The sequence below is a fragment of the Simochromis diagramma genome, unplaced genomic scaffold (assembly GCF_900408965.1).
Source record: "Simochromis diagramma unplaced genomic scaffold, fSimDia1.1 OVJJ01000293.1, whole genome shotgun sequence".
In the NCBI taxonomy this organism is placed as follows: domain Eukaryota; kingdom Metazoa; phylum Chordata; class Actinopteri; order Cichliformes; family Cichlidae; genus Simochromis; species Simochromis diagramma.
Window position 1 is genome coordinate 16764237 of NW_024386801.1, and position 24336 is coordinate 16788572.

A 24336-nucleotide genomic window follows, 5' to 3' on the forward strand; every position below is an offset into this window, starting at 1 on the left:
AGGCAGACCTCGTGGCTTTAACTTTTTTCCCCCCTCGGCCTTGAACCAGGAGCTCTATAAGGGAAGAAAAGGAGGAAGGAGATATGTAAAGTGTATTTATTACTGAGGAGCTATTTTTTTTTCTCTCTTTTTTTTAAAAAAAAATTTCATTTCTGCTTTATAAACTGCTGAGAATTAAAGAGGGGACTTCATGCCTAGCAAGAGACAATGAGAAAGAGAGAAAGAGGGAGACAGAGAGGAAAAACATAAGGTGGGGGTTAAACTTTTTCTTACGTTTTACTCTGTGAAAACTTCCTGTCGGCTTTGGAGAGCACAAATACACAAGCGGGGCTCGAGCTCACAGAGACTTGTTTAACATGGCTGCTACTGCTTCAGGCTGCACAGCTTGTGAGGGCTGCTTTCACTGCACGGCCACCACCCCGTTCCTCGCCGGCTCTCTCTTCCTCACAGCAGCACAGGCTGGATTGCACAAAAAAAACCCTCTTCTCCTCTCTCCGCGCACTCCTCTTTGCTAGACGGGTTTTTAGTAGAAACACATACGGCCAAAGACAATTAGAGAGAGAGGAGAAAAATGCCAATATTATTTAAACTAACAAAGTGCAGGAAAAGGCCGCTTTGCACTGCAAGGTATTTGTTTGCTTTCTTTCTTTTTTCTTCCTTTCCCTAAATGAGATACTAGCTCAGTTCAGTCATGCACTTTGGCAGGAGCTATAGAATCCTATTAGAAGGAGTTCAAGTTATACGTCACATCTTGCCATGCGTTTTAACCAATTGAGAAACTCATGACTTCATTATGGCTTCAATGTATAAAGATGTCTTGGGTATATGTTAAGATTTTTGGGGAATAGCTTGTAAAAAAAATAAATAAAAAAAGCATATGTTAGAACTCCAAGGAGTATTAGTCATTAGTTTTAGGGAAGCATGCTCTGTGAATTTATGCTTAGTGTGCATACTGTACTTTGCATGACATAAAGTTCATCTGAGGATACAGTTTTGGCTTTGGGACTGCTGCCAGCTCTTGCCGCTGTGGTGCGTGTCTACATTGCCGCTACATTGTGCCTCTGTTGCGTGTCGTAATTACCTGTCACATCTTAATTGTGGAGTCATGACTTGTCGGACTTTAGAAGCAAATGCAGACTATTTAAGGCGACTGTATAAAATCGGTTTCCGTTTAAAAAAACAAAACGCACAAAGCAGTTCTTACTACTGCCAACATCTTGCTTTTTTTTTTTTCAGATTAAATGATCAAAAACGACTAACGTTAGATGAAGCACTAACAATAACACACGATGCAGCCGCACTTTAACTGACATCCGGGAGGGAGAAAAGGCAGGGAAAAGCCACAGCTTTCCTTCTGGAGTGCTAGGCTGCTGCAGCTGTGTGATACAAAGTCAGTCGATCAGGCCAATTGATATTGCAATGAGAAACAAAATGGCAGACGGCGCCATGTTATAGCCTCTGCCTGACAATTATTTTACTCCTAATAATTTTAACGTATGATTATGCTTCTCTGTTTCATCGAGGTTTGATGTAATGAATCGAGTTGGGAACACAATTTTACGACAGAGAAATAAACAGTTTTGAAGCGGTTAAAATATAAAAATAGCATAGCAATAGAAATGCAGCGCATACGTCTAACGCCGTTATAAATAAGACACGTTTTTTGTGGCTTAAACAAACTGTCTGCTGACGGGCGCTGATTGCATTCAGAAGACGGCACGTTAAAGTGTTTTAAAAGACATCTGCAGGCATTTGTTAGGGTAAACATTGCATTATAGAATTTAAATGGTGGACTGGATGAACGTTCGTCCTACTGCTACATGAAACAATAAAACAATGAGCACAGCAAGAGCGATATGGAATTTCACTGGGCAGGGAATCCACAAAGACAAACAATATTTGCACTTAGAAACATCGAGGAGGCATTAGCAGGTGGGAGTAGGGGTTTGTGTGTGTGTGTGTGTGTGTGTTGGGGGGTGGGGGTAAGGGATGGCTGTGTGCTTGGTCAGCAACCACTACAACGTCGACACTTATATATGATATGCGGCACATAAAAACAAGGTTATTCTAATGGACTTATTGAAGGGGATAAAAGCTAACCACAAAGTATCCCTTCTGTATGAGGGGAGAGTATACTCTCCAGCAGAAGAGTCCATGAGGTGGTCGAGCTTAAACCCTGCACGTGTCTAAACAACTTCTCTATTACACCCAGGACCTTTGAGGGCACTCCCCATCGAGGAGGGAACAAAGGCCATGACCCCTGGGTCAAAAGCGTTACATGGGAGGCCAAGCGAGCTCATTGAATGTTCCACTGTTGTTTGCTTTAAGAAGGTAAAGATTACTAACACATTAACTAATGCTGATTAGGGGGTTATCCCTCATGGGACCGAGGTCCCGGGGGCAGCACATCACGTCGTATTAACACAGCCTGACCTTTGACCCCCACCAGTCACCTTAGGCAGCCAACTGTGACCGCCACTTTCTCCGTCTGTTTGACATTTATACGCATGCATGCACAGACAGGGAATGCAGGCTAACCTTGCAAGGTGCAGCACAGCTCAAACAGAATTATTTCTATGTGGAAAAATCTGAAGAAACGACTGAATGCTCACTGCACAGGATTTGCAATGTTAACACACCCCGGTCAAAAGAGTTTTTAACTTTACTTTAGCAGGCTGTGCTTCATCCGTGTACCCGTATTTCCAATAAGTACTCCTTCCTAAGTAAACATTGTCATTTCAAGTATGTTTTCAAGGCCTCTGACCTAAAAGACTGTTTTATGTTGAAGCTCATAAAATGGTTGCATGTGGAATGAAATGGTGGACAGAAGACATGCGCAGTAATGATGTTTCTAATACAAGAAAAAAAGAATCGTAATATTGGTGATTGCAACCGATAAGAAAAAAGCAGCTTGTTCAGGATCTGTTTCTGTGACTCCCTTCAACGTATACTTTGATATTAGTACAGAGGTGAAAGCATGCTGCACAGCTGAGCTTACCTAACACTGCATTTCCTGCAAAAGCGAGCCGATAATAAGTTATAATGAAACATAATTCAGCTATATCATTTTGGAAATGTCTGCTAACAATCAGATCCTTTGGAGAATTTTATGGAATAAAGCACCTTGGGAATATCATTTTATCAGGATTAGGGATATTTTTCCAGCAATGAGTTCCCAAAAATATCAAGTTCAAGTTTTTCCACAAGTTATGGTCACATGCAAAACTCTTGACTGAGCACTTATTTGAAAACACATTATCCATCAATATTTGAAATGCACTGTGGCATATATAAAAGCATGTGTGCAAAATATTATAGAATATAAACAGAATGGACTTTTGTTTGTTTCCTTAAAATGCCGCCCGCTTATTACAGAAACCCAAAAAGACATAAATAAATAAATGATTAATTAATAGTTAAACTTAATAATTTTATCATAAATGTTGACTATTTTATATATTAGCTTCGTTAAAGGAACACACTGCCTAAAAACCAAAAAATGCCAGGGATACTAATTTAATTTTAGGAAATGTTTAATAATGCCTGAACTTTATGAATTTGGTGTAAATTATTGTCACGATTTATTCAGGGGAAAAAACAAACTTTTCCAGAAATGCATTTTTTGTTCACTGAGTAAAAATCCACATTAAAATGTTAATATGAACTGTGCAAAAATATGCTTTACAAAAGGCAGCTCATCCAGCCTTTTGTTATACAAATAATAAAGAACTGATATTCAGTCACAGCGCACACAAGTTGATTTATTTAACATGAACCTGTCACTAAATTCAAAAGTAAGAGAAAAACTGTTAGAAATCTGTTTTGGGTTTAAATAATACACTTCATTGTGTGTGTATAAATCATTTTTTTACACTAGTATTAGATTGTTAAACATGGTGCACTTAAACACACCATTCCTAATAAATAGTTTTATATGAATAAAAATATTAATTTAATTTTAATGTATTTGATTTCTGTTTAATCAGCTTTACCTGATATGTTGTGCTGATATGAAAGCACAAAAACAGAGCAGTGATTCCCCCCCCCTTCATCTGCCACATAGCTCAGCAGGCATTTGATCCGGTGCTTTCATGAGAACAATTCAAAAGCACCGCAATAAATATTGAATTTCAAAATATTTCTGAGACATATTGCGAAGAAACAGAATTTCTAGATATGCCACATGCACAAAGAAACGATTCGTCTTAGCAAAAAAAAAAAAAGAAGAAGAAGAAGAAAAAACAGGAATAAAGACTTTTTCAAAAGCAGGAATGAACTCACCTTGCTGTTTCTCACAGGATTCTGAAAGGAGAGGAGGAAGAGAGACACAGAGAGAAAAGAGCAAAGGAGAGCTTCTCCTGGGAACAAGCTGGAAATTATGGACCTATTCGATATCAGACCTCAGAGTGGACAACCTATCCTAAGAGGGACGCGCCCTAACTGTAACTAACAACTACTTCTGGCAGCCCTTCAACAACCAGACATATTGTCCTGGATCAGGGCCGTTTTCGAAAAGGCAGCAATGAGCAAGGGCAGCCTAGGCAAGAAATCAACATCGACCTTCAGCCTCATTAATATCAATTAATACTTTTTTCCTCTAATAAAAATACAGAATTTTAAACTATGATCCCAATGAGACGTTAATTATCAAATGTAGCATGTTTTTAGGTGATACATGCTATAAAAAAGAAGGATTTCCACACTAAAGTGGGGCAGCATTAAGGGGTCAGCACAGCACTTTAAAAAAAAAAAAATTAAAATGTATAATGCGTGAGTTAATTATTTCACCTACTGTTTTAGTACTGATATATTAAAAGCTCAAAATCCAACACGAATGCAATGTTGCATTACTTTGTACTGTGTAGGTCTGAAGATCTGCATTTAAAGTGTGAATGCAACAAAACTGCCTTATGGTGGAAACGAGCACAAGCAGGGTTTGAATGAGTGTAACAATGTAATAAATATCCAATTAAAAAATATTTTTGACTGAGTATAATACCTGTGTCATTTTTGTCATTATAGCACAGATCACAATGTAGTAACCAATCATTTTTAGACATGCACCAAATGTTTATTATCTAGTTAAGCAGCAATGTAAAAATACTGATCTGTAGCACTAAATAATGTACTGAGACAAATTTCAATAATCGGTGACACATAAAGTAAATTCTCCTTTTCTGTCCACTTAACTATCAGGTCTCTGCATACTTCTACTCTTCCTTCCAGTTTTTTCATGCAGGTTATTAATTCCTATGTAAAAAAACAACAACAAAAAAACCTTGGCCATTTTGTTTTGTTCTCCCTAATCACTACGCCAAGAGTGCACAGCCCTGGCATTTCAGGGGCCACGTCACAACGGCTGTTTCTGTGCCGCAGGGCTGCAAGGAGTCCAACACAGCAGAGCCATACGCACTCAGCGGTTCGCTGCCTCAACAAACACTTTGTGCGCACTGTTTTGTTGTCTTACACAGTCTGTCTAGCATCCTTGCTCCACTGAGAACAGCAAAACACGTAACTAATAACATTTAACAATACGTGTGCTTTTCTTTTTCCTGGTGCCTTTTCCAACACGACATCACACACCTTTCAGCTTCCGAATCACTTTGCAGCACTTTCCTCCTTATGATTACTACAGTAAAGTAAGCTTAGTGACAAAAACAGAGTTACTCGAGCACAAAAAGTAAATATTTGAAATATTCTAGATATTTACCACTTTGATATCTGTTGTTTGGCAACCTTGAAAAAGAGGAAACAGCTGATATTGATGTCATGGATTAAAAAAAGAAGGACAAAAAAAAAAATCACTGATTAGAGAAATCACACTTGGGTTACTGATGAGTAAAACTGCATTGAATGGCGTTTATCTATGTGGGAGAAAAGCAGTGATTTATAGGACAGTTGCATAAACAGATGTTATACTCTGTGGGCTATTTATGCAAATTCAGTGATTGATGCAAAATATTATTAATATTTATTTTTTAGATAGAGCAAAGTAATATGTGTTTGAGACATAAATCACTGTCCCGGCAAACCAGACCACATGCCAGCAATAAAAGTAAATGTCCACTTACTACTGTGAAAAGTCATTTAAGTCTGCTCATTTGATTGCATGTACACATGTGTGTAAAACGTTTGTCTTCATAACCTTCCCTTAAATAGATTTTTTTTGTAATCCTGTGTGTTGACAAGTTAGTTGGTTTATTAGTTTCATGCAGAGGCTTGTATCAAAAGCACAGAGAGCATTTAAAGTATGCACTACATTTATTTTGTCTATTTTGACTACATGTGTCACGCATTGTGTGTTTTTTCAATTTCGTGTCAAGCGTGTGATAAAAACAATGTTTATTTTTATTACTCTCGTTATCATCATTATAATCATTATGCCTCATTATATAATACTTTTGTGGGAACAAGCAACTCTGTTCCTCGTGATTATGACCGCAGACACTTAGAAGGGTAAACACTTGCGCAAAATTATTTCAATGCTAGTCTGTGATTCAGGGACCCTCTGTGTAAACTCTGTGCTCTCTTTATGGTAAACTGTGCTGACACTGATGGGGTGTAACATGTTCTGGTCCACCCATCAGCATAATCATCATCAAGCTAAAGGTGTTGACAGCACGTATTTGATGGTGTGACAGCCTCTGACCTCTCACACCAACTTAGTAAGGCAGAGGGTCATGTGGAGGACATGGCTATGGAGGGAGAAGTCAATCTTATCCTTCCGTTCCGCCACAGGCCTGTGTGCAGCGACAGCAAGATGAGCTCGAGGGCTTTCCAAAATCCACACACGTTTGGCCGGGAGTAAGGCATCGGGGCCGTGTGTGTTTCAAAGGAAACGCTGAGGAAAGCGCTTTTTTGTGGCAGCACTCGTGCACTTGACAGTGTGTATTTGCCTGCCTCTATGTCTTTGCTCTGTCCCCACCCTGACTCAATATCCCTCAGCACCAATATGTGTCATCTTTAGTAGCCAAAATGGCGTACAGCCCACTTGTCTCCCAAAGGTAGAGAACACTACCTTGTATCTCTTGATTTGGATCTCACGTGTGCAGACAATTTTTTGCCATTATCTCTACACATTACAAATACCTCGGGCTCTCCAGAGCAGCGTGGGACTGAGAGGTTAAAAGGCAGGAGGCACGGAGATGAGAGGCACTGAAAAGCCTCAGCTCTCGGACTGTTGTCAATTGAGCCTGTGCTTCTCTAATGGGGGGGGGGGTTGATAACCTGGCACACAACCAACCACTAATGCCACTTAAATGTCAGAGACTGCAGAAAGAAAGGGAGACAGCAAAACTGGGAGCACATTCATATTTCAGCATGGCAGATGCTATAATACGTTCATGCCTCACAATGAGGACAAACAAAGACCCCAGAAGTTTGAAAAAAAATAAAATAAACAAAACAGAGAAGGCAGGCATGATAAAAGGGAAATGAAAAAGAGGAAAAGGGATTTTGTAGAAGTGATGGAGGCAGCTCCATCTAATGGTTGTCTCTATTCGACAAAGTTTGGAGTAGATCTGTCTCACTCTTTCTCACTCTCTCTCCGCAGATGAAAACCTGACTGGGTGGGGGTCGGGGACAGGGTTGAGTCTGGTGTTGGGGGTGGGGTTGGATTGCTGGAGAGAGTGATCTTTTTTTCCAGCGGGGTGAAAGGCGGACGGTCATGTGTGCAGAGCTCATGACAAAAGGCCCTTTTATGTGCAGCGTATGCAGATAGAGGAGGCTCCTTTGTGCACAGATGGAGATCCCATGCCTGGGTCTGCCTGCGGCAGAGAGGGAAGGGAGGGCGGAGAGGAGAGAGGAGTGGTGGTGAAGGGAAGAGAGGGGAGGGAGGGGTGTCTCTGGCACTGAGTGCCATCACTATGTCTGGTGGGGGATGGGGCACAGAAAAGAAGGACCGAGCGGTCCCGGTCCTGCCAGGTTCATACACAGCGAGGAGGGGCCACGAGCCTCGCTAAGAGGATACAGAGACTTGTAACTCAATAGTGGAATCGAAGAGAGTCCATCAAGTGAGTAGCAAGTGGCCCAGGGTCAAGTATTACATACAAATAATCTCTGATTTTTGCTTCTTTTTGCTGGCTATGGAAAACACGGTTTGTCACATATAGTGGCAGAGAGCTAATACAAGTACAGTACAGCATGCAAAACTTATCTGATACCAACTACGGATTACAGGCTTAGAAAAGCTTAACCTAGTTTTTTTTAATGCCAACTATCACATGTTCCTAACAGGTAAAATGTTCAAACATATCTACAGTTGCACTTTTGACCCAATAACGAGGGGTCAATCATTCACGTGAACCATCGAGCCCCAAATGAAACTGACTGCCAAGTTCAAGTTCTAGTTCTATCTCAAATAAATGCCTCTTCATCTGTCTCAATCTCTATTATCTCAATGTTGCTGCTTTAAACCCATCCTGACTGTTATCTATCAGTGTCTGGATAAGAGCATTAAATGTGTATCCTGGTGGCAGCTCTCCCCTGGGAGTCGAGGTGACTCCTACTGACATCTAGTCTGCTGAGAAGACATCATATCCTTTAAGTAACCTCCTTCCCTTGACCAGCACATCACAACACTCAAGTCAGACAGCTTCCTATCCTCCTGGAGGCCCACGGCTCTTTTCTCCAGTGGACAGATAGATACCACACAACGGCAGACCCTTTAAACTCTTCACATTGGGCTGAAGCTGCTGATGGATGTGCTGAGAGCTGCTACTGTTTGAATATAAAAGAAGAGCAAGATGGAAATGCACAATTTCCTAAAGAAAGATTTCTGTCAAGGGATTTATTAACTCACATGCTTGATAGCTAATGAGTTAATATTAGCTACCTATTGGGTTCATTATCCCATGATAGTATGCTTGTTAAGTTTCCCAAACACTGAAATTCTTGCTGAGTAAAAATGAGTATAAGATACAAACGAGTATTATTCTGTATTTCATATTTAAAGCAATTTTTACATTTTTTTCCTAAACAGCGCTGTATAAATAAACCTTATTTTCTTACTAAAATAGTTTTGTAAATGGGGGTCCAAATTAGAGCCAATCAGACCCAGTAGAACAAGGTATGCTTTCAGGTAGGCCTTCCTTGTGATTTACACATCATTCTAAGTCAAAGTTCTCTTACTTCCCATGTCTGGTTTCAAAATACTAACACAGCAACAGGCAAAATGCTGTTCACTGAACCAATGGGTGGCATCACAGTCCATTTTTATATACAGTCTATGCTTCTCCCCAGGAAAGACTTTGACAACCTGCCATACTGAAATCAGTGGACCAGGGAAAAAATCTGGAGTGAAAAGAAGCTGAATTGTTATGATTAATGGGGAAACAAAGCAAACAAGACGTTGCTGATGCTGTTGTGCTGATCATTATGCTATTAAATTACAAACTGTACCCTTTTTACTGGTAATGATGACAAAAACTGGATGTGCAGTGTACACTTTTCTGGTTTATAAGAGGAGCATGCCAGAAAAAGTGTGAGAACCACTGGCTCAGGCTAATTAAAGTGATCAGGTGTTTTTGTCTGAGTCCTGTCTTAACTTTGGCCTAACTGCCCAGCCTGTCTGCTTGCACTCTGGCTGCCAGGAGGCCAGGAATGAAAGCCTGGCACTTACCCCCCTCTCCTCTATCTGATCCCCTGTTGCTACCCTAGATGCCAACAAAGGTATTTCTGGCCCTAATCAACATGGAGTGGTAGAGAGATATGAATGCATGCCTGTTTTTTTTTTTCTTTTACATAAAAGCAGAAAGGACTTAGGTAAACACTAGGAAACATTTTCTTAAGATAAAACTGCATTCCCAAGAGCTACTACAATACATTACGTTGGTTTATCAAGCTTTCTTCTCTATTCAAACTTAAATTCATGAGTTGACGTTATGTCACTTATGTTTTTAAAATACGAGGAAAGTCATCCCTTTATTTCTGTCCTTTCTCCAACAATTTTATACTGTAGCACATTCATGGTACATTGTGGGAACAAAAAGATAATTTGGGATATGTTAACATCATCATGTGAAAGCATTGTACCCTGTGTTAACATACCAAGTTGCTAACTTATACCGTACCTTACTCTGTTTTGATGTAATGGCAAATGTGTATAGTTGTAACAGCCATAACGGTTCCTCTGTGTGATATTCTGGCCATTTTATCTCTGACACCCACAAGAAAGGCATAACTATCTGTTTGAAAGGGTAATGGGCAGCAGCAGATAAAACCAAGGGGATATAGGCATGATAGATTAAACAAACAGTGTGTTATTATAAGCTGAAATATGAAATGTGAGAGTTCCATAAACAGGAAAATACAATGTGTGCCCTCTTAGTGTATTTACTGCCATCAGCACATGATCTGCTGGATCCATCGGATCTGAGGTTTTTTTTTTTTTTTACAGAAAGGCAGATTAAAATGACTAATTTACTAAACTTCAGTGAAAGAAGAGGCAGGAAAACTGGGAAAATAATCAGAAATCCCGACTATGAAACAAAGACGAGGGTGATGAAGATGATGGTGAAGAGAAAAACTGTAGCGTGTTCAACACGTGGCTGTCTCAGCTGACCTGTTAAATCTTACAGACAATACAAATAATGATGATTTTCTTGCACTCGAAAGGAATAAAGGATTTTCAAGTGAGCTCACTCTCACAATAGTGGGGCGTCCAGGACAGGAGGGATACGCGGCCTGGACCCCGAACAGCACAATGCGCAAAAGCAAAATGGGGAGCATGAAATGAGGGCTCAAAAACCTCCACACCGCTTAGCTTTGAGTGCTTCGTCATAACAAAGCTGACCACCACTGCTCACCAGGATTGAGACAATACATTCAGCAGTGACAGCCAGTGCTATTGTGTAGGCCTGTGTTAAAATGAAATAAATAAAAAAAAGCAATCGTGAAAAAACGGAACACAACTATGAGCGAAGGATTACAGGACCTCTGTTTTATTTTTGAGCGCCATCAGAGTGGGTCAGTTAAAATAAATTCCTGATCAACATCCTACAGCGCCTGTAAAGTCTCTCAGCACATCCACAGTCTGAAGCAAGTTTTAGCTCCCCTCCCTAAAAGCTCACTGTCTTCTGACTAGCAAGCTTATTGAGACCGTCTCATCCTCGTGTCATGTGGAAGCTTCAGAAGCAAAATAGAAAACACTGTTTCTCTTTCTTGGTTGCAAATTGCAATCTCTCAAATCCATCTTTGCCCGTTCAGATCTGATCTGGAATACAACCAGCATGAATACCAACAGCAAGAAAGATTACAACGGGATTTCTTTTTAGAGAAGAATATGTATTTTACTCTTTTACTGGAAAGTGAGCAAATATACATGGAGTGCCCACTTGTTCACAAACCTTACAGTACATAAAACACAAAACTGTACTAGAGCCAGCCTTGGTTTTTTGAACTGTCTTCCAGTCACTACAGAAGCAATGAAAAAAAAAGAAGCAAATACAATCTCTCTCCTTTTATGACCAAACAATTTTTGTAATTTCAAAACTTACTAAAGAAAAAGGGAAAAAAATAATCGACATTACTGCTTCTCTTTAACTGCAAATTTTAAAGCAAACAAGTGCAAAATTTAATTAAAACTAATAATTGAATGCCCGATTAATGACAGGCAATTCACCTCTAATATTTATATTACATGAATTTATTCTATCTACCTAACTACATGCTCATAGTACATATGTTTGAGGTAAAAAAGGTACATGAAAAAAAGTACATGAAAATCCAACATTTTAATATCACATTGTATGAGATGGAACTTCTACTGTTAAGAATAAAAGAAAATGCAAAATTTCCAAAACAAGAATTACAGATGACAAACATAAACATACATAAAGCAGTTCAAAAAGAGTTACAAAGATATGATCTTCATGAGTTATAAAGAAAGGGATCATGTGGAAATTCAGTCGATGTCTTTGTTTAGGAAATTGTATTCGTGCTTATTCGACAATTAACTGGAGGTATTGGTGTGCAGGCAAAGTTAAATATGAAAAACATAATGATATGACGTGGTGCATAAATTATATTAGAAATATGTTTGTTACTATTACTGCAGATTATATCAGTAAGGAAGCTGCTTAAATATTGACTGATAACTTATGGCAAAGGGGTGGGATTAAATAAGTGTGTACTTCTTCCCTCTTCTTTTCGATATGTAACTGAAGCAGAACAGGTGAAGCAATATTGAAATGTATCAGCTTTATTTTGTATAGCATTTCTTTTCTTCTTTTATTTGCTAAATGAACTTTGTATATTGTTTACATTATTGAAATAAATTAACAAACAGCAACAACCTTAAAATCATAAAGAAGGATCTTTAAATAAAAATGGTTGAGCTCTCTTTGTCTGTTAACTCAGTCATAAGCGATACTTATTTTAGTGCCCTTGACTAAGGCTCTGGAGCTTGTCTTTGACAGCTCATTTTTTAATAAAATAAAGCAAAACAAAAATGTATAACATATAATATAACAAGAACATACAATCTAATGTGCTTCACACACACAACCTTCGCTTCATTAATTCAATTTCCTAATACTAAAACCAAGCTGTAATACTTTACTTTCTAATTCAGTGCAAAAAGGGTCATAGCAAATTACAGGAGAGCAATTTAAAGCGATATTTGCTGTTACTGTGAATGCTGGCACGACACCATATGAGCCATCTGCAAAAATGCCCCGTTTCACAGTGCATTTAACATTTCCAACTTCCATGTCCGTGTCCCTTTAAGAGAAGGCTGAGTCTGCAGCTGTGAAAACTCTGCATTGTTGCTTCTCTTACTTCTACTTTCAAACTTCATTTTCAGCCCTTGCAAAGATTTTCGGAGCCACTCTCTGGACACTGGCAGGTACTTTCACCAGGAGCCAAACTTCCCAGCATGCCTTGTAGCAGGGCAGGCTTTGTTCCTAAAGTTAACTGTGAAGTTGCACTGCTTAACATGTGATACGACCCTGCTTCGTTCTTACTCAAGCGGGTTTACATAAGATGCATACTATACTGCCAGAAAAATGAAGTTTTCATTCTTTAATTGCACCAATATTGAAAACTCGTGCAGAAATCCTTTACAGCTCTCGAAGCATGCGTGGCTATAATTTAAAAGCCAGGCTGCTGAGAAAAAAAAAATCATCAAACTTCAAAACAGCGCTTAATAATAGCCATATAATGTTTTATATCAAACATTTCCTTTCATCATCTCTCCAGAAACTTGAATTAAACTACTGGAATTAAAGACACATCTTTAATCACACTGGCCTCAGTGTACTTTCTGTAACAGATGCATCATCAAAGATGCTTAATAGCTTAAAATGGGACCCATTTTCTATGATGCACAGCTAAATAACATTTATTCCTAATACCATGGAAACAGTTCCAATCTTTGCTCCAAAGTGGATATTACAGCTACGCTGGATAACATGTGAGGGACAGTGCAGGCTGCCTGCAGCATCTGGTGGACACCTGTAAGACTGCAAGTCACTAGATTAAAAAAAAACCCAGAAGCCTCTTTGATTTTGCTAAGTCACTAAAATTCCTGGGTGAATGTACGCTGACCTTCAGTGGTAGTTCTGCGGACATGTGGGGTTTTCTACCTATCACTAAATCAAAGGCAACATACACAACGATGAACAGTCAGTGAAACACAAATCTGGTCAGCCAGACAAACCAGAATACATGCTAGTTTTTAGATTAACATTTTTTTTATTTTATTGATGTTCAAGTCATTGTGTTCACCTTGTGTATATTAAAAAAAAATACAACTGTTCCTGAGCTTCTGCTTCTTTCATCACCATCTCCGGATAAGCTCTGATATGTAAACTGTTTTAAAAAGTATGTCAACATACGTGGAAGGTTTTTCTTAATGGCTCTAAAAGATAAAAAAAAAAAACCCATTAAAATGTGTGTTTAACTCAAGCACTTATGAGCTATATCTAGTGAGCGTTGTGAACTCAATCACTGCGAGTAAAGCTGATCACAAAGGGGCAATCACTGACACCAAAACAATTAGGTTGCATGGGTCTAATCCCTTGCACAGCACTTAGGACACTTTTAAAAGCCACTAGGGCACACTGCAGAGTTCCCTTAACTTTTAGGGTTCAGTCTGCTCCATTTTTAAAGTCACTGGGGCACAGGCCTGATTGTTAAGACCAGGGAAAGTAATCCCTGGAGTCAGGCCACTAAACCTGCTCTGTCCTTGTAACCATAGCAGCAGACAGGTAGTGTCTGGGTCACAGGGCAAACATGGCCAGGCTTCAACCCCGGCTGATGCAACATGTTTACGCATTCATTTATTTGATTCTAAGACATTTAAAAAGTCACCTTTAATAAAAATGTACATGTCTGCTGTATGAAGTGGGTTTTGCTATCAAAGTATGACAAACTTTCAATCAGTAAAACTTATATCATTATTAGATTACATAACAAATTATATACTGTAAGTTCATAACTCTAAGTAGTTCTTCTGTGAAGAAAATATTTTAAGACGTTGCAGTGGACTTCAAGAACATTAGAAAACAGATGCTTCTATTCAACAAAATTATAAATCAGCAAATTGAAAATAACCTTCACATTGATAAGTGGTGAATATAACTGTCATTAATGCAAAATTACAACTCTACATCTTTTACAAGATGATCTTTGTCACTACACCAAGTCTAATTATCTCTGTTTATTAAAACAGTTCAATCCACTATTCCATTATGTTCATGTACAGCCTCATAAAAGTCATAAAATACCAAAAATATATATTTACAAAATTATCATATGAAAAAAGATAAAATAAAGCAAATATAAGAAAACACATAATGCCACATGAGGATGAGACAAACTGTCCAGTTGAATTTTGCCTCTTCATAAAAAAAATGCCCAAATGATGGTCTTGCCCTTTTGAAAGGAACACATGATCTCCTGTGGCCTTTTCAGCTTTCCCTCTCTCTTTTCAGTTGCTATGAGACACTCGAGATGAAGCCAAGGCTTCCACAATTCATTACTGGAGGAATAAAAGCCAAAGCACTGGACAAAGCAGGGCAGACCAACTCAAACTAGCTCCCACTTAACACACACATCACACCTCTGAGTGCTCTGCTGACATACAAATGGCCAATTCAAGACTACTGTCTCTCTTTTTTTTAGTTTTATTTAAAAACAGGGATATGGATGAAGGAAAATGGCACAGGTACAATGTGAAAAGTTATCAGGTCAAACATTTCTTACATTAGAAACCAAATAAGACATTTTTCACATCAAGATTTGGGGTTTTTTTCTTTTAAAAAAGGTTTTCAGGCAATAATTTTTATACGTCCTAAATAGTGTAACACACCGCTTTTTATTGAGTTTGCGCCAAAGGTTGAACAGGCTACAATGCAGCATCACCTGTCTCTGGCTTCCCACCAGCTCTGACTCGCCAAATCATGAAACATCTCTTTTCTCTCCAACCAATCAGATCTGAATCTCTAGCTGTTCTCATGCAAAGAAAGGAAAAGGAAAGCCAATGAGAAATGTCCCTCCTCCTTCCCCTCATACACCACACACACACACACACACACACACACACGTACACAGACACACACACACACACATACATAACAATCACCATCTGAGAAATGCCAACAGACGGGCAATCAGTCATTGTAATTAGGCTTGCTGCCATTCCCGGGCCTTCATAATTCAGGCTAGAGCTGGAGGACATAGGTAGTGAGATCCTAGCTGCCATAGCCTACCGCTGGTTCACCCAAGCCTCGAACCAGGCCACTCCCCTCTTCCATCTCTGCTCCCTACATTGGGGGGGGGCAGCACAATTATAAGGGGTAGCTGGATTACTGCAAAATTACTCCGCTCACCCCAGTCCCACTCCCACTCCTTTTTCACTGCACTGCAGTTTTTTTTTGTTTTTCTTTTTGCCAAACTGCATTAGAGCAGATACATTTGGCTAAGAAAATGGCTTTTAAAAGAGAAAAAGTACTAATCTAAACACATAAAAACACTATAAAACACAACTTTGTGACATTTAGCCCATACAACTTTGAAGACGCAAAGGTGTAAGGGGGACACTGGATTTACAGTACGGACACAGCAGACTGTTTTTCCTTGGAATTCAAAGCTAAACAGGAAACTATGGCAGTAATTTGCAGAGATTTATTTTATTTGCTTACAGGCTGTGGTTTACTCAGAAACTGGCTTTGCCTGTTCTATAGGACATGAAGTTTTTTTGGCAGTGAAATGAAGAACTGCAAGTTCAGCCAAAATAGACAATAAAGCAGAATGGAGAAACATGCCAAATTGCTCGGGCAATTCAGTCCAGAGGCTCATTTTTCCTAAATGATTCATACTGGAAAGAAAAGCATTTCCCTGTCCTTAGATGAACTTAGTGTGCTTGCCGTCGGCTTTACAAGGAAGAGATGGGGGAGGGAGGCGGATGTGTTCACACTCAACACACTCAACACTCGGTCCCACAAACACACGTGTGTGCACACACACATATGACTGCACAGCCATGACTACAGATTCTTTGCTCACTGGGGAATTAGGTAATACACATGTAAGTCTCAAACGCAGACGCATATAAACATATGCTACATTAAAAACATATTTTTTACATAACCAAATCGAGTCCATCCTCATATCTTTATATTTCAACTTTCTCACAATTTTAGAAACTGTCTTGTACAATAATTCTCCAGGCTTTCTGCAGGTCTTTCAAAGTTTTTCTTTGGACATTGGCTGCTATTTCACTCACTTTCAGTGCAGTCCTTGCACCAGAGCATTTTCAGACAAATGTTTCATTTTTTGTCTGTTTGCTGAGCCACTGAATACTGACTTATGATTAATTCAAGCATAAAAACGCACCCAACTAAAAGGATGAACCCGTATTGCATCTACACATAACAGACGCCAAAGACCCAGTTTTAAATTGCATCTTTAGATATTTTGTTATTGGCAACCTGTCAAAAGAAATAATATGTTTAATTTTAAAAATTAAACAGTGATTTAAACAATATTTAATTTGTTTGGTGTAATGTATTAGTTAAGTCTGCAAACAGGCAGAAAATAGCATGTCTACATCAACAAGGTGAATCCCAAAGAGCTATTAGCTGAACATCTCAGCATGGTGTGCAGCGTGTCCTTAAAAACAGTGAGGAAAGTGGAGGACAAAAGAACAAGTGGCAGGTCTAAAAAACTATGTAGAGCAGGTGAACAGTATGTGAAAGTCATGTAATAAAATAGAACAAAAAATCTGACAGCTGATCCCTCCACCAAAGGTAAACAGAGAGAAAAGGCAAACATAAATAAACCACAGACATTTACAATGATGAATCCAAATCTGAAATTTTCAATACAAATTGTGCCTATAGGTATGAAGGTCAGGAGAGAGGTACAACAATGAGTATCTACGGCAATCTGTAAAAAATGGTGGAGGCTGTATCATGGTTTGGGGCTGAATTTCAAACATCCTGTCCAAAAGTGATTAAATTATGTTGGTAAATTACTTAATTTTTCCCTATGACAATGTTGGCATTGCAGTAAGCACATACCTGAACAAAAAACCCCACACCAATCAGTCATGGACTGGACTCCACAGAGCCAGGATCTCAACAATATTGACACAGTGTGGGATTATCTTGACAGAGAATGGAACAAAAAGGCAGCCAACAACCAAAGAAGAGCTTTGGGTGTCCTTCAAGAAGCCTGCAGAACTATTCTCCAAGACTACTTAAAGAAATTCCAAGAAAGCTTCCTAAGAGAGTTCAGACTATGTCACAGAATAAATATGGTTATACGTTCAAACAGTGTTTTCTGCTTCCATCTATGTTTGCATGTTTCAATAAACTGCTGTACAGAAAACAAAGAAATGAGGAAATGACTTCTGCATATTGTTGTATTTTATTCAGCTTGAACCATGACTGCACGACAAACAGCACTTTTTAGACTGTACTTAGTGTTCAGTGCAGTAGCAGTAGAGTTTAGAAATGAGAGAAAACTAAAGGCAAGTTTTGTATCAGTCAGCAGTGTCCTGAGGCTGGTTTATTGGCCTGTCTGGCTCAGCTGGCTGACAGTGTTCACCTGTTCCTTCTTTCCACTGCAGGATGGCAGCTAATAGTCTGCTGCAGCACAACAGGGATTAGAACCTAAAACTCTTTTGTTAATATTTGCTTACTAGGCGTGACACTTTTCTGTGCTAATTAGCTACTTTTCAATAAAAAGAGTCAAAAAGACATGATGGGAGCATGCTGATAACTTATTGTATATGCATCAAAATTAGACCATGCAGTAAGGAAACATCTAAGCATTGGGTTACATGAAAAATCCATTATGCTGCTCATAAGGATACTTATGAATCTGTTTTGTACATCATTAGTGTTATGCAGCAGATATTAAAAAAAAAAACAATAATCAATAATGAACAGAACAGAATAGAAATATCTAATTGTTATGATTTAAAGTTATCACACTGTTTTTTACTTTGAGACTAAATCATGTCTGCAATGACATTTTTTGTGACCTTGGCTTTCCAAGTCAGGCTTAAAATTAATACTCAGAATGTAGAGTGCAGCAGCATTAAGGGACAGACATAAACATCTCGAGTGACATATTTGGACAGCGGTATGAAGGTTGAAAACGAGAATAAGCCGGCTGTGTTATTGCTGACTCGTGCAAAATGTGGGCAAACATGTAACAAAGTGGCCGTTAATAAGACAAATTCACTCAGGATCAGTCGAATGACAGATTTAAAATAGTAACAAATCTATGAGCGACACAGTGGCAGAAAAATGGCGATGAGGTCTCTACACAAGGGTGTGACGCAAAGCAGGAATTTATTTCAGCCCCGAGTCTTTCGAATTGTTGCTCCAGATGTTGCCATTCTGCAAATGTAAATAAAGGAAGAAAGCAGCACTTGCCATTTAAGATATAAACGGTGTTAGTTTTCGTTAGTTTTCAGCTGTTTCTGTACAAATCCAGCAGTCAGGCATTAGTGGCAAGTCATTATTCAGACATTAGATTGATTCCACTGCTGGTGAATCACACAACTTTTGTTTTTTTTTTAGCTTCATACAAAGGTCACAAGTAACATCTAGCTAAACCTGATGTGAAACAAACCAAGATGAAGATAAAGCTACAATGACGAAGCCAAGACTCGTGTTTTTTTAAACCTCGTGATTCCTTGTGAACATACGTGACATACTTAGATTTAGAGTGACTGCATTATGAACATAATTTCCTAGGGATTATTAAAGTATTCTGATATGCATGAATTTATTTACTGATTTATGACCAAGTAGTCTCCTTAAACTCCCGCAAATGATGTTTTATCCTGTATAAATCTCGGTGTCTCTTTTATATGAAATGCATTTTAGAATATTGTCCCTTGCCAGTACTGTATCCCTCTTCATATTGTCCAAAAATCACAAAACTATAACCCCACATATGGAGAATTATTATTATTATTAATATCATCATTGTTACACAGAAACCAGACAACTGTTGTGCTGCATGAACTTCACTTATCATCATCATCAGAGTTCAGGTAAAGCTTGTGTGTGTGTGTGTGTGTGTGTGTGTGTGTGTGTGTGTGTGTGTGTGTGTGTGTGTGTGGTTTTTTCTCCCTTCCCCATGGCAGTGAACCTGAAACCACATGACACCTAGCAACAATGGGCGCATGTGTACAAATAGAGGAAATAATTTTTTTTAAAGAACCACAACAGAAGTAAACTTTATACCACAGCAGCGTTCAAAGCCTAGTTTTAAATATGTGTCAAACTTGAAAACAATTTAATGAATAAATAAATAAATAAATAAATCCCACGTAACCCACAGCAAAAATAAAACACGCCACTAAATATAACACAAACCAGTTATCAGCGCTACACAGGAGTGCTGACACCATAAAAGCCACCTTAATCATGGCGCTAATATACAACCCACGCTATAAATATTACAATATCACTTTTTTCGCCCTCCGTTTTAGCTCCTGATATAAAAGGTGAAATCATTTCTGGGTCTATTTCCAATCGTGCTGCAGAACAAAGAAAAGTTTCGACTCACCACAACAACGCACCATGTGCTGCGACTGTCCACAGCGCAACAGGCGAGAGGAGGGGAACCGAGAAACAGCCTTTCTTTTAAGGTGTTCAGCCTGCTGCAGCTGCTCGGTACTGCTTTTGCTTCTGAGGGAAACTTAAGAAATATCTATGTCACCGCTGCGCTTCGTTAAATACAGATAGCCCGGAGGGGGGGGGGGGGGAAGCGAGAGAGAGAGAGAGAGAGAGAAAGAAGTGATGATCCGCCGGGTTATAATCTACGTGGTGGTCTGACGGCTTTGGTGAGGACAGGATTATACACATCCCAAAGAAAGCTTTTCATCTGTTTCATCCGCTGCTGCTGTCCCCAATATCCCCACAAGTCTGCATGCATGGCGATCCTGAATCAGTTTACTGTGCTGCTCTGCAAGTTATTACAGCTGGTTGTTTTATGGGAAGTCAAAAATATTTATTTGCTTTTTTATTATTTTTGTTGTTGTTTTTTAATTGCTCTGTTGATATTTTAGGTGCTGGTGTATATGTGGCTGCAGTGCATTTCCTGCTGGAGCACTTGCATGCCTTGTTGCATGCAGTGAGCGACCTGCAATACCTGTAAAGTTTGTGTAAGCAGAAGTAGTATAGTTTTGGACTCTTATATTCAGACTGAGCAACTTGAGCAACCTTATTTCTGTCTCTATACATGCTCATTTTCACTGGGATTCACTGCTATTTTACTTATTTAGATTCCAGTTAGAGCATTTTTACTCTTGCTTCTGTGCCCTTTGGCAGTTTGCTCCGAGATTTTGGGTGGAAGTTGTTTTTTCTGGGGGGTGGGAGGGGGGTCATGTTTTGCATTTTAGAGATTTCAGCACCAGGTTATCGTTTGTCATTAGTGGAGCACTTAGCATGCTTCTTGTAGCTTGCACTTGAGCAGTCAGTAACTCACTCTGCAGCCGTTTGAATGCTGATTTGAGCTATCACTCAGAATAGCTCGCTTTCACAGAATCTTAAGTTGCACCTGTTGCATGAATAGCTCTGAAATGCCAGACTTGACAGACGGTAAACACAGGCTGCTCTGCACTTTTCCATCCGGGGCGCTCATAAATGACTTTTGCCCAGCAACATGTTTTGCGCCCAAGCCAGGCCGCTTAGGTCTCTTGATAGCAAACAAACACCACCTTTCACACTGAGGTGACTTTAATGATCATCTTGATCCTGGCGCGATGCGCTGGCACAAGCAAGGCAACCCTGTTGACCCCATACTGCATAGAGACAAGGGTAATGAGATTAGCTTTGCATGAGTGTGGCTTTTGTTTGTGACGTGTCCTCTCCAGATTGTGCATGCACGGCTTTTCAAGCTCTGCAGTTCATGTGACAATATAACTGCAGTTAAGGGAGTAAGGATTACTGGGTGAGGTGATCGGGTTCACAGAGCTGTGCGCTCAGGGCAAGAGTTAGTTACCATGAGTGTATGTGGGGAAGGAAATGATGTGAAATGTCCAGGATTTCTCACCGTTTCCAGAGAGAAAGTGGTGTAAATGGTTCACCTTTGTGTTAATCCCTAGTTATGTTTCAGTGTGTGTATTTTTCCTTTGCTGCACCCAAAAATGTTAAGAATGGTCTTATATCTGTCTTAACTTTTTAAATTTGGAAAAACCCGTTTTCTGTGTGACCTCATATCTGCTTTGTTTCAAACTAACAAAAAAATATGTGGTTAAAATCACACTTTTGTTTTTAGTTGTCACCAAGACAACATCGATTACATCAAGTAGTTACAATATTAATTACATAAGGTAGCTGAACCATTTGCTGGTCTTCAGAGCACTTGCTGACAAAGAGGATATGTTCAGACCACTTACACAGAGTCTGCACAGACTGTCTCTGGTTTTGCCTTCAACAGTTGCTCGTCAGGCTGTTCCAGAAACAAATGCAATGACAAAGACACAACTGTGATTCTGCTTGTCAAATCAAATGAAGTTAAACTGTTTAAGAGAGACTTCTGTTCTACCACGTGACAAATCGCACGTTATCCGCCGGATCAGGAGAGCACTACCATATTTTGAATTCAGCTTTGTTTTGTCAGTGCACATCATTGCCCTTTTTTATCCTCTCCTGCTTGATCGAGAGTCCCAGCAACAACCAGCTTACATATACAAAACAAAACAAATACAGATATTTTGTTTGGGGGTTAACCGTGTTAACCGTCATCCAGGGGCATGTGAATTCCCGCTATGGGGTTCTGCTGAGATGCTTGACCTTAGAGGCTCTGGAGGCTCTGAGTTCACTGAGAAATGCTTATTTGTACACAGAGTGTGTTGCTCAAGTTGAACAAGGCTGCTTTGCACAAAGAGACAACTCTCACTGGTGTCTGGACTCCATTTCTACTTTATATATTTATAAATTTGTAGCAGAGCTGTTAATTTGGTTAGGATTGTGAAAATGGGACTAATGTTTTTATATAAAATATGCATAAACTGGAATTGCCTCTGAATGGCTTAAAGGTAGCTTCAGTCATTTTTTTCAGTGCTCAGACCACCAACCTTACAAACAAGACATCGGCTAAAATGCTGCGTGAAATCTAAAAGATTGTAAAGCAAAACTGGCGTCAGATTTCACATTTCTTGGCTGTCATTAACTTTCTCCCATTCTCCCTCGTGCTAGTCTGTTAACTTTTAGAGGTACCCCTGAAGGAAAACATGTTCATTAAATTCCCAGCAGGATTCCGTACACGGGCTTCACCCTGTCATTGACAGATTCATGAATGACTCAATATGCGTCTGGATTTGTAACCTGCGAGGGCTTAACAAAAAAGTCTGGGAACAATGGCAACTGAGGCAAAGCTGGAGAGCCTTCAGTCTAAACAAAATCTCATTGTTCGTGTTTTCCACAGTCAGGGGGTTAGGCATTCCCTTACCCACCCCCCACACCATAGGACTCCCAGAACCTTAGTCCGCTGTTCCACCCCAGTCTCAGTACTACACCAGCTTGTAGTGGGGTTAGTAATTAAACAGGCTGCCTCTCAGTTTCTGCAGCTCCACAGGGGGAGTCCCTGCATGAAATGCACTCCTCATTCTGAGTCCAGACAGCAGCTGATGAGGGATTATCTGCTGGCAGAGGCATGGCATACTCCCCACCATAATCTTCAATTAGTTCAGTTCACGGTCATATGTTGGGTGGACCTGACACTACCTTTCCCACGGCTTTTTCATAAACAGCAGCAGCGTATTAAAAAAGGTACATGTTTTACATATCACATGTCATCTTTTTAACGTACAGTTTTCAGACCTGGTATATTACATGATATGTGTTTTTTTTTAAAAAATGTGTAGCGGCGGCACTCCGTCTCTATTTCACTCTTCTGTACCACCTTTAGGAGTCAGTCCAGCAACATGCATTTGAACGCGAACAAGTCCAGGTACTTTTCTTGCAAAAAATATGTTTATTGAAACTTTTAAGTTACATGGCAAGACTCGGTCAAAAAACTGTGTTGCTTCCAGCTTATCCGACTCCCCAACTACGTAATTACAGTGTGCCGGAAGCCCAAAATACTAAAAAGCGCATTAGAATGTTGCACTTCTATATTCTATACATTTAACAAACAGTATTTTAAAATCAACTAGAATTATATTCTTAACATCAAACATATATATTTCTCCTCTAATCATTTTACCAGTACCAATAAAATTAACCTTTAATTGGCTCTTACAAAATGTATTTATGATAATTACGTGCAGTATATTGAATCACAGAATGATCACCTCAGATGGATAACAGGTACTTTTCTCTTACTTTTTATTTCTTCAATTTCTTTTATTTATTTCACCAAATCTGCAACTCAAGGCTCTACTTCCAGTTAGTAATCACGTGTATTCATGCTAATAGTACCTTAACCTTAATAAGACTGAAATATCGACTACTTTGATTGTGGAGCTTTGCCTGTATTGGACTATTTAGGCAAAAATCAAAATCTGACAAATTTCATTGATCTCTTGAGAATTCTAAAAATAAACAGCTTAATTTTAAACATGCTGTTGAACAACCTCTTATAACTAAATTCAAAGTTAGAACTCATTTTATGCCTTTGCCAGCCAGTCAGAGATGACCTTGACTTTTATATAAATAACTCAACCAATTGACGATTTGATTTCATTTGATATTTGTTGGATTCTTTTGAGGTATGTATTTTTGGGCGGGTATGGTTAACTTATGAAATCTAGCTCTGAAAAACGTGTGCTTCAAACTTGGAAAAGGTATAATCAATCAACGCCATCCTCTATGGATAATGAGGTGAACATTGAAAGTATATTCTTTCAACGAGAAAAGGTTCAGT

At 39.2% G+C, this 24336-nt stretch overlaps 1 protein-coding gene and 1 long non-coding RNA gene across 3 annotated transcripts in view; one reads left to right on the plus strand and one right to left on the minus strand.

Moving 5' to 3' along the window:
* pparab (peroxisome proliferator-activated receptor alpha b) overlaps nt 1-20463 on the minus strand; it is an 85080-nt gene extending 64617 nt beyond the window's left edge. Inside the window, exon 1 of one of the 2 annotated variants that reach the window (XM_040026214.1) lies at nt 20032-20463. The gene's annotated coding sequence lies outside the window, so the exon portion shown is untranslated. Of the gene's footprint in view, nt 1-4281; nt 4393-20031 lie in introns of those variants that run through there. The other variant, XM_040026213.1, reaches the window with a different exon arrangement.
* LOC120730094 lies at nt 140-4754 on the plus strand. The gene is made up of 3 exons (XR_005695052.1): nt 140-250; nt 2213-2331; nt 4299-4754. It is a non-coding gene; the product is annotated as an uncharacterized LOC120730094 (long non-coding RNA).
* Nucleotides 20464-24336: the final 3873 nt, after the last annotated feature.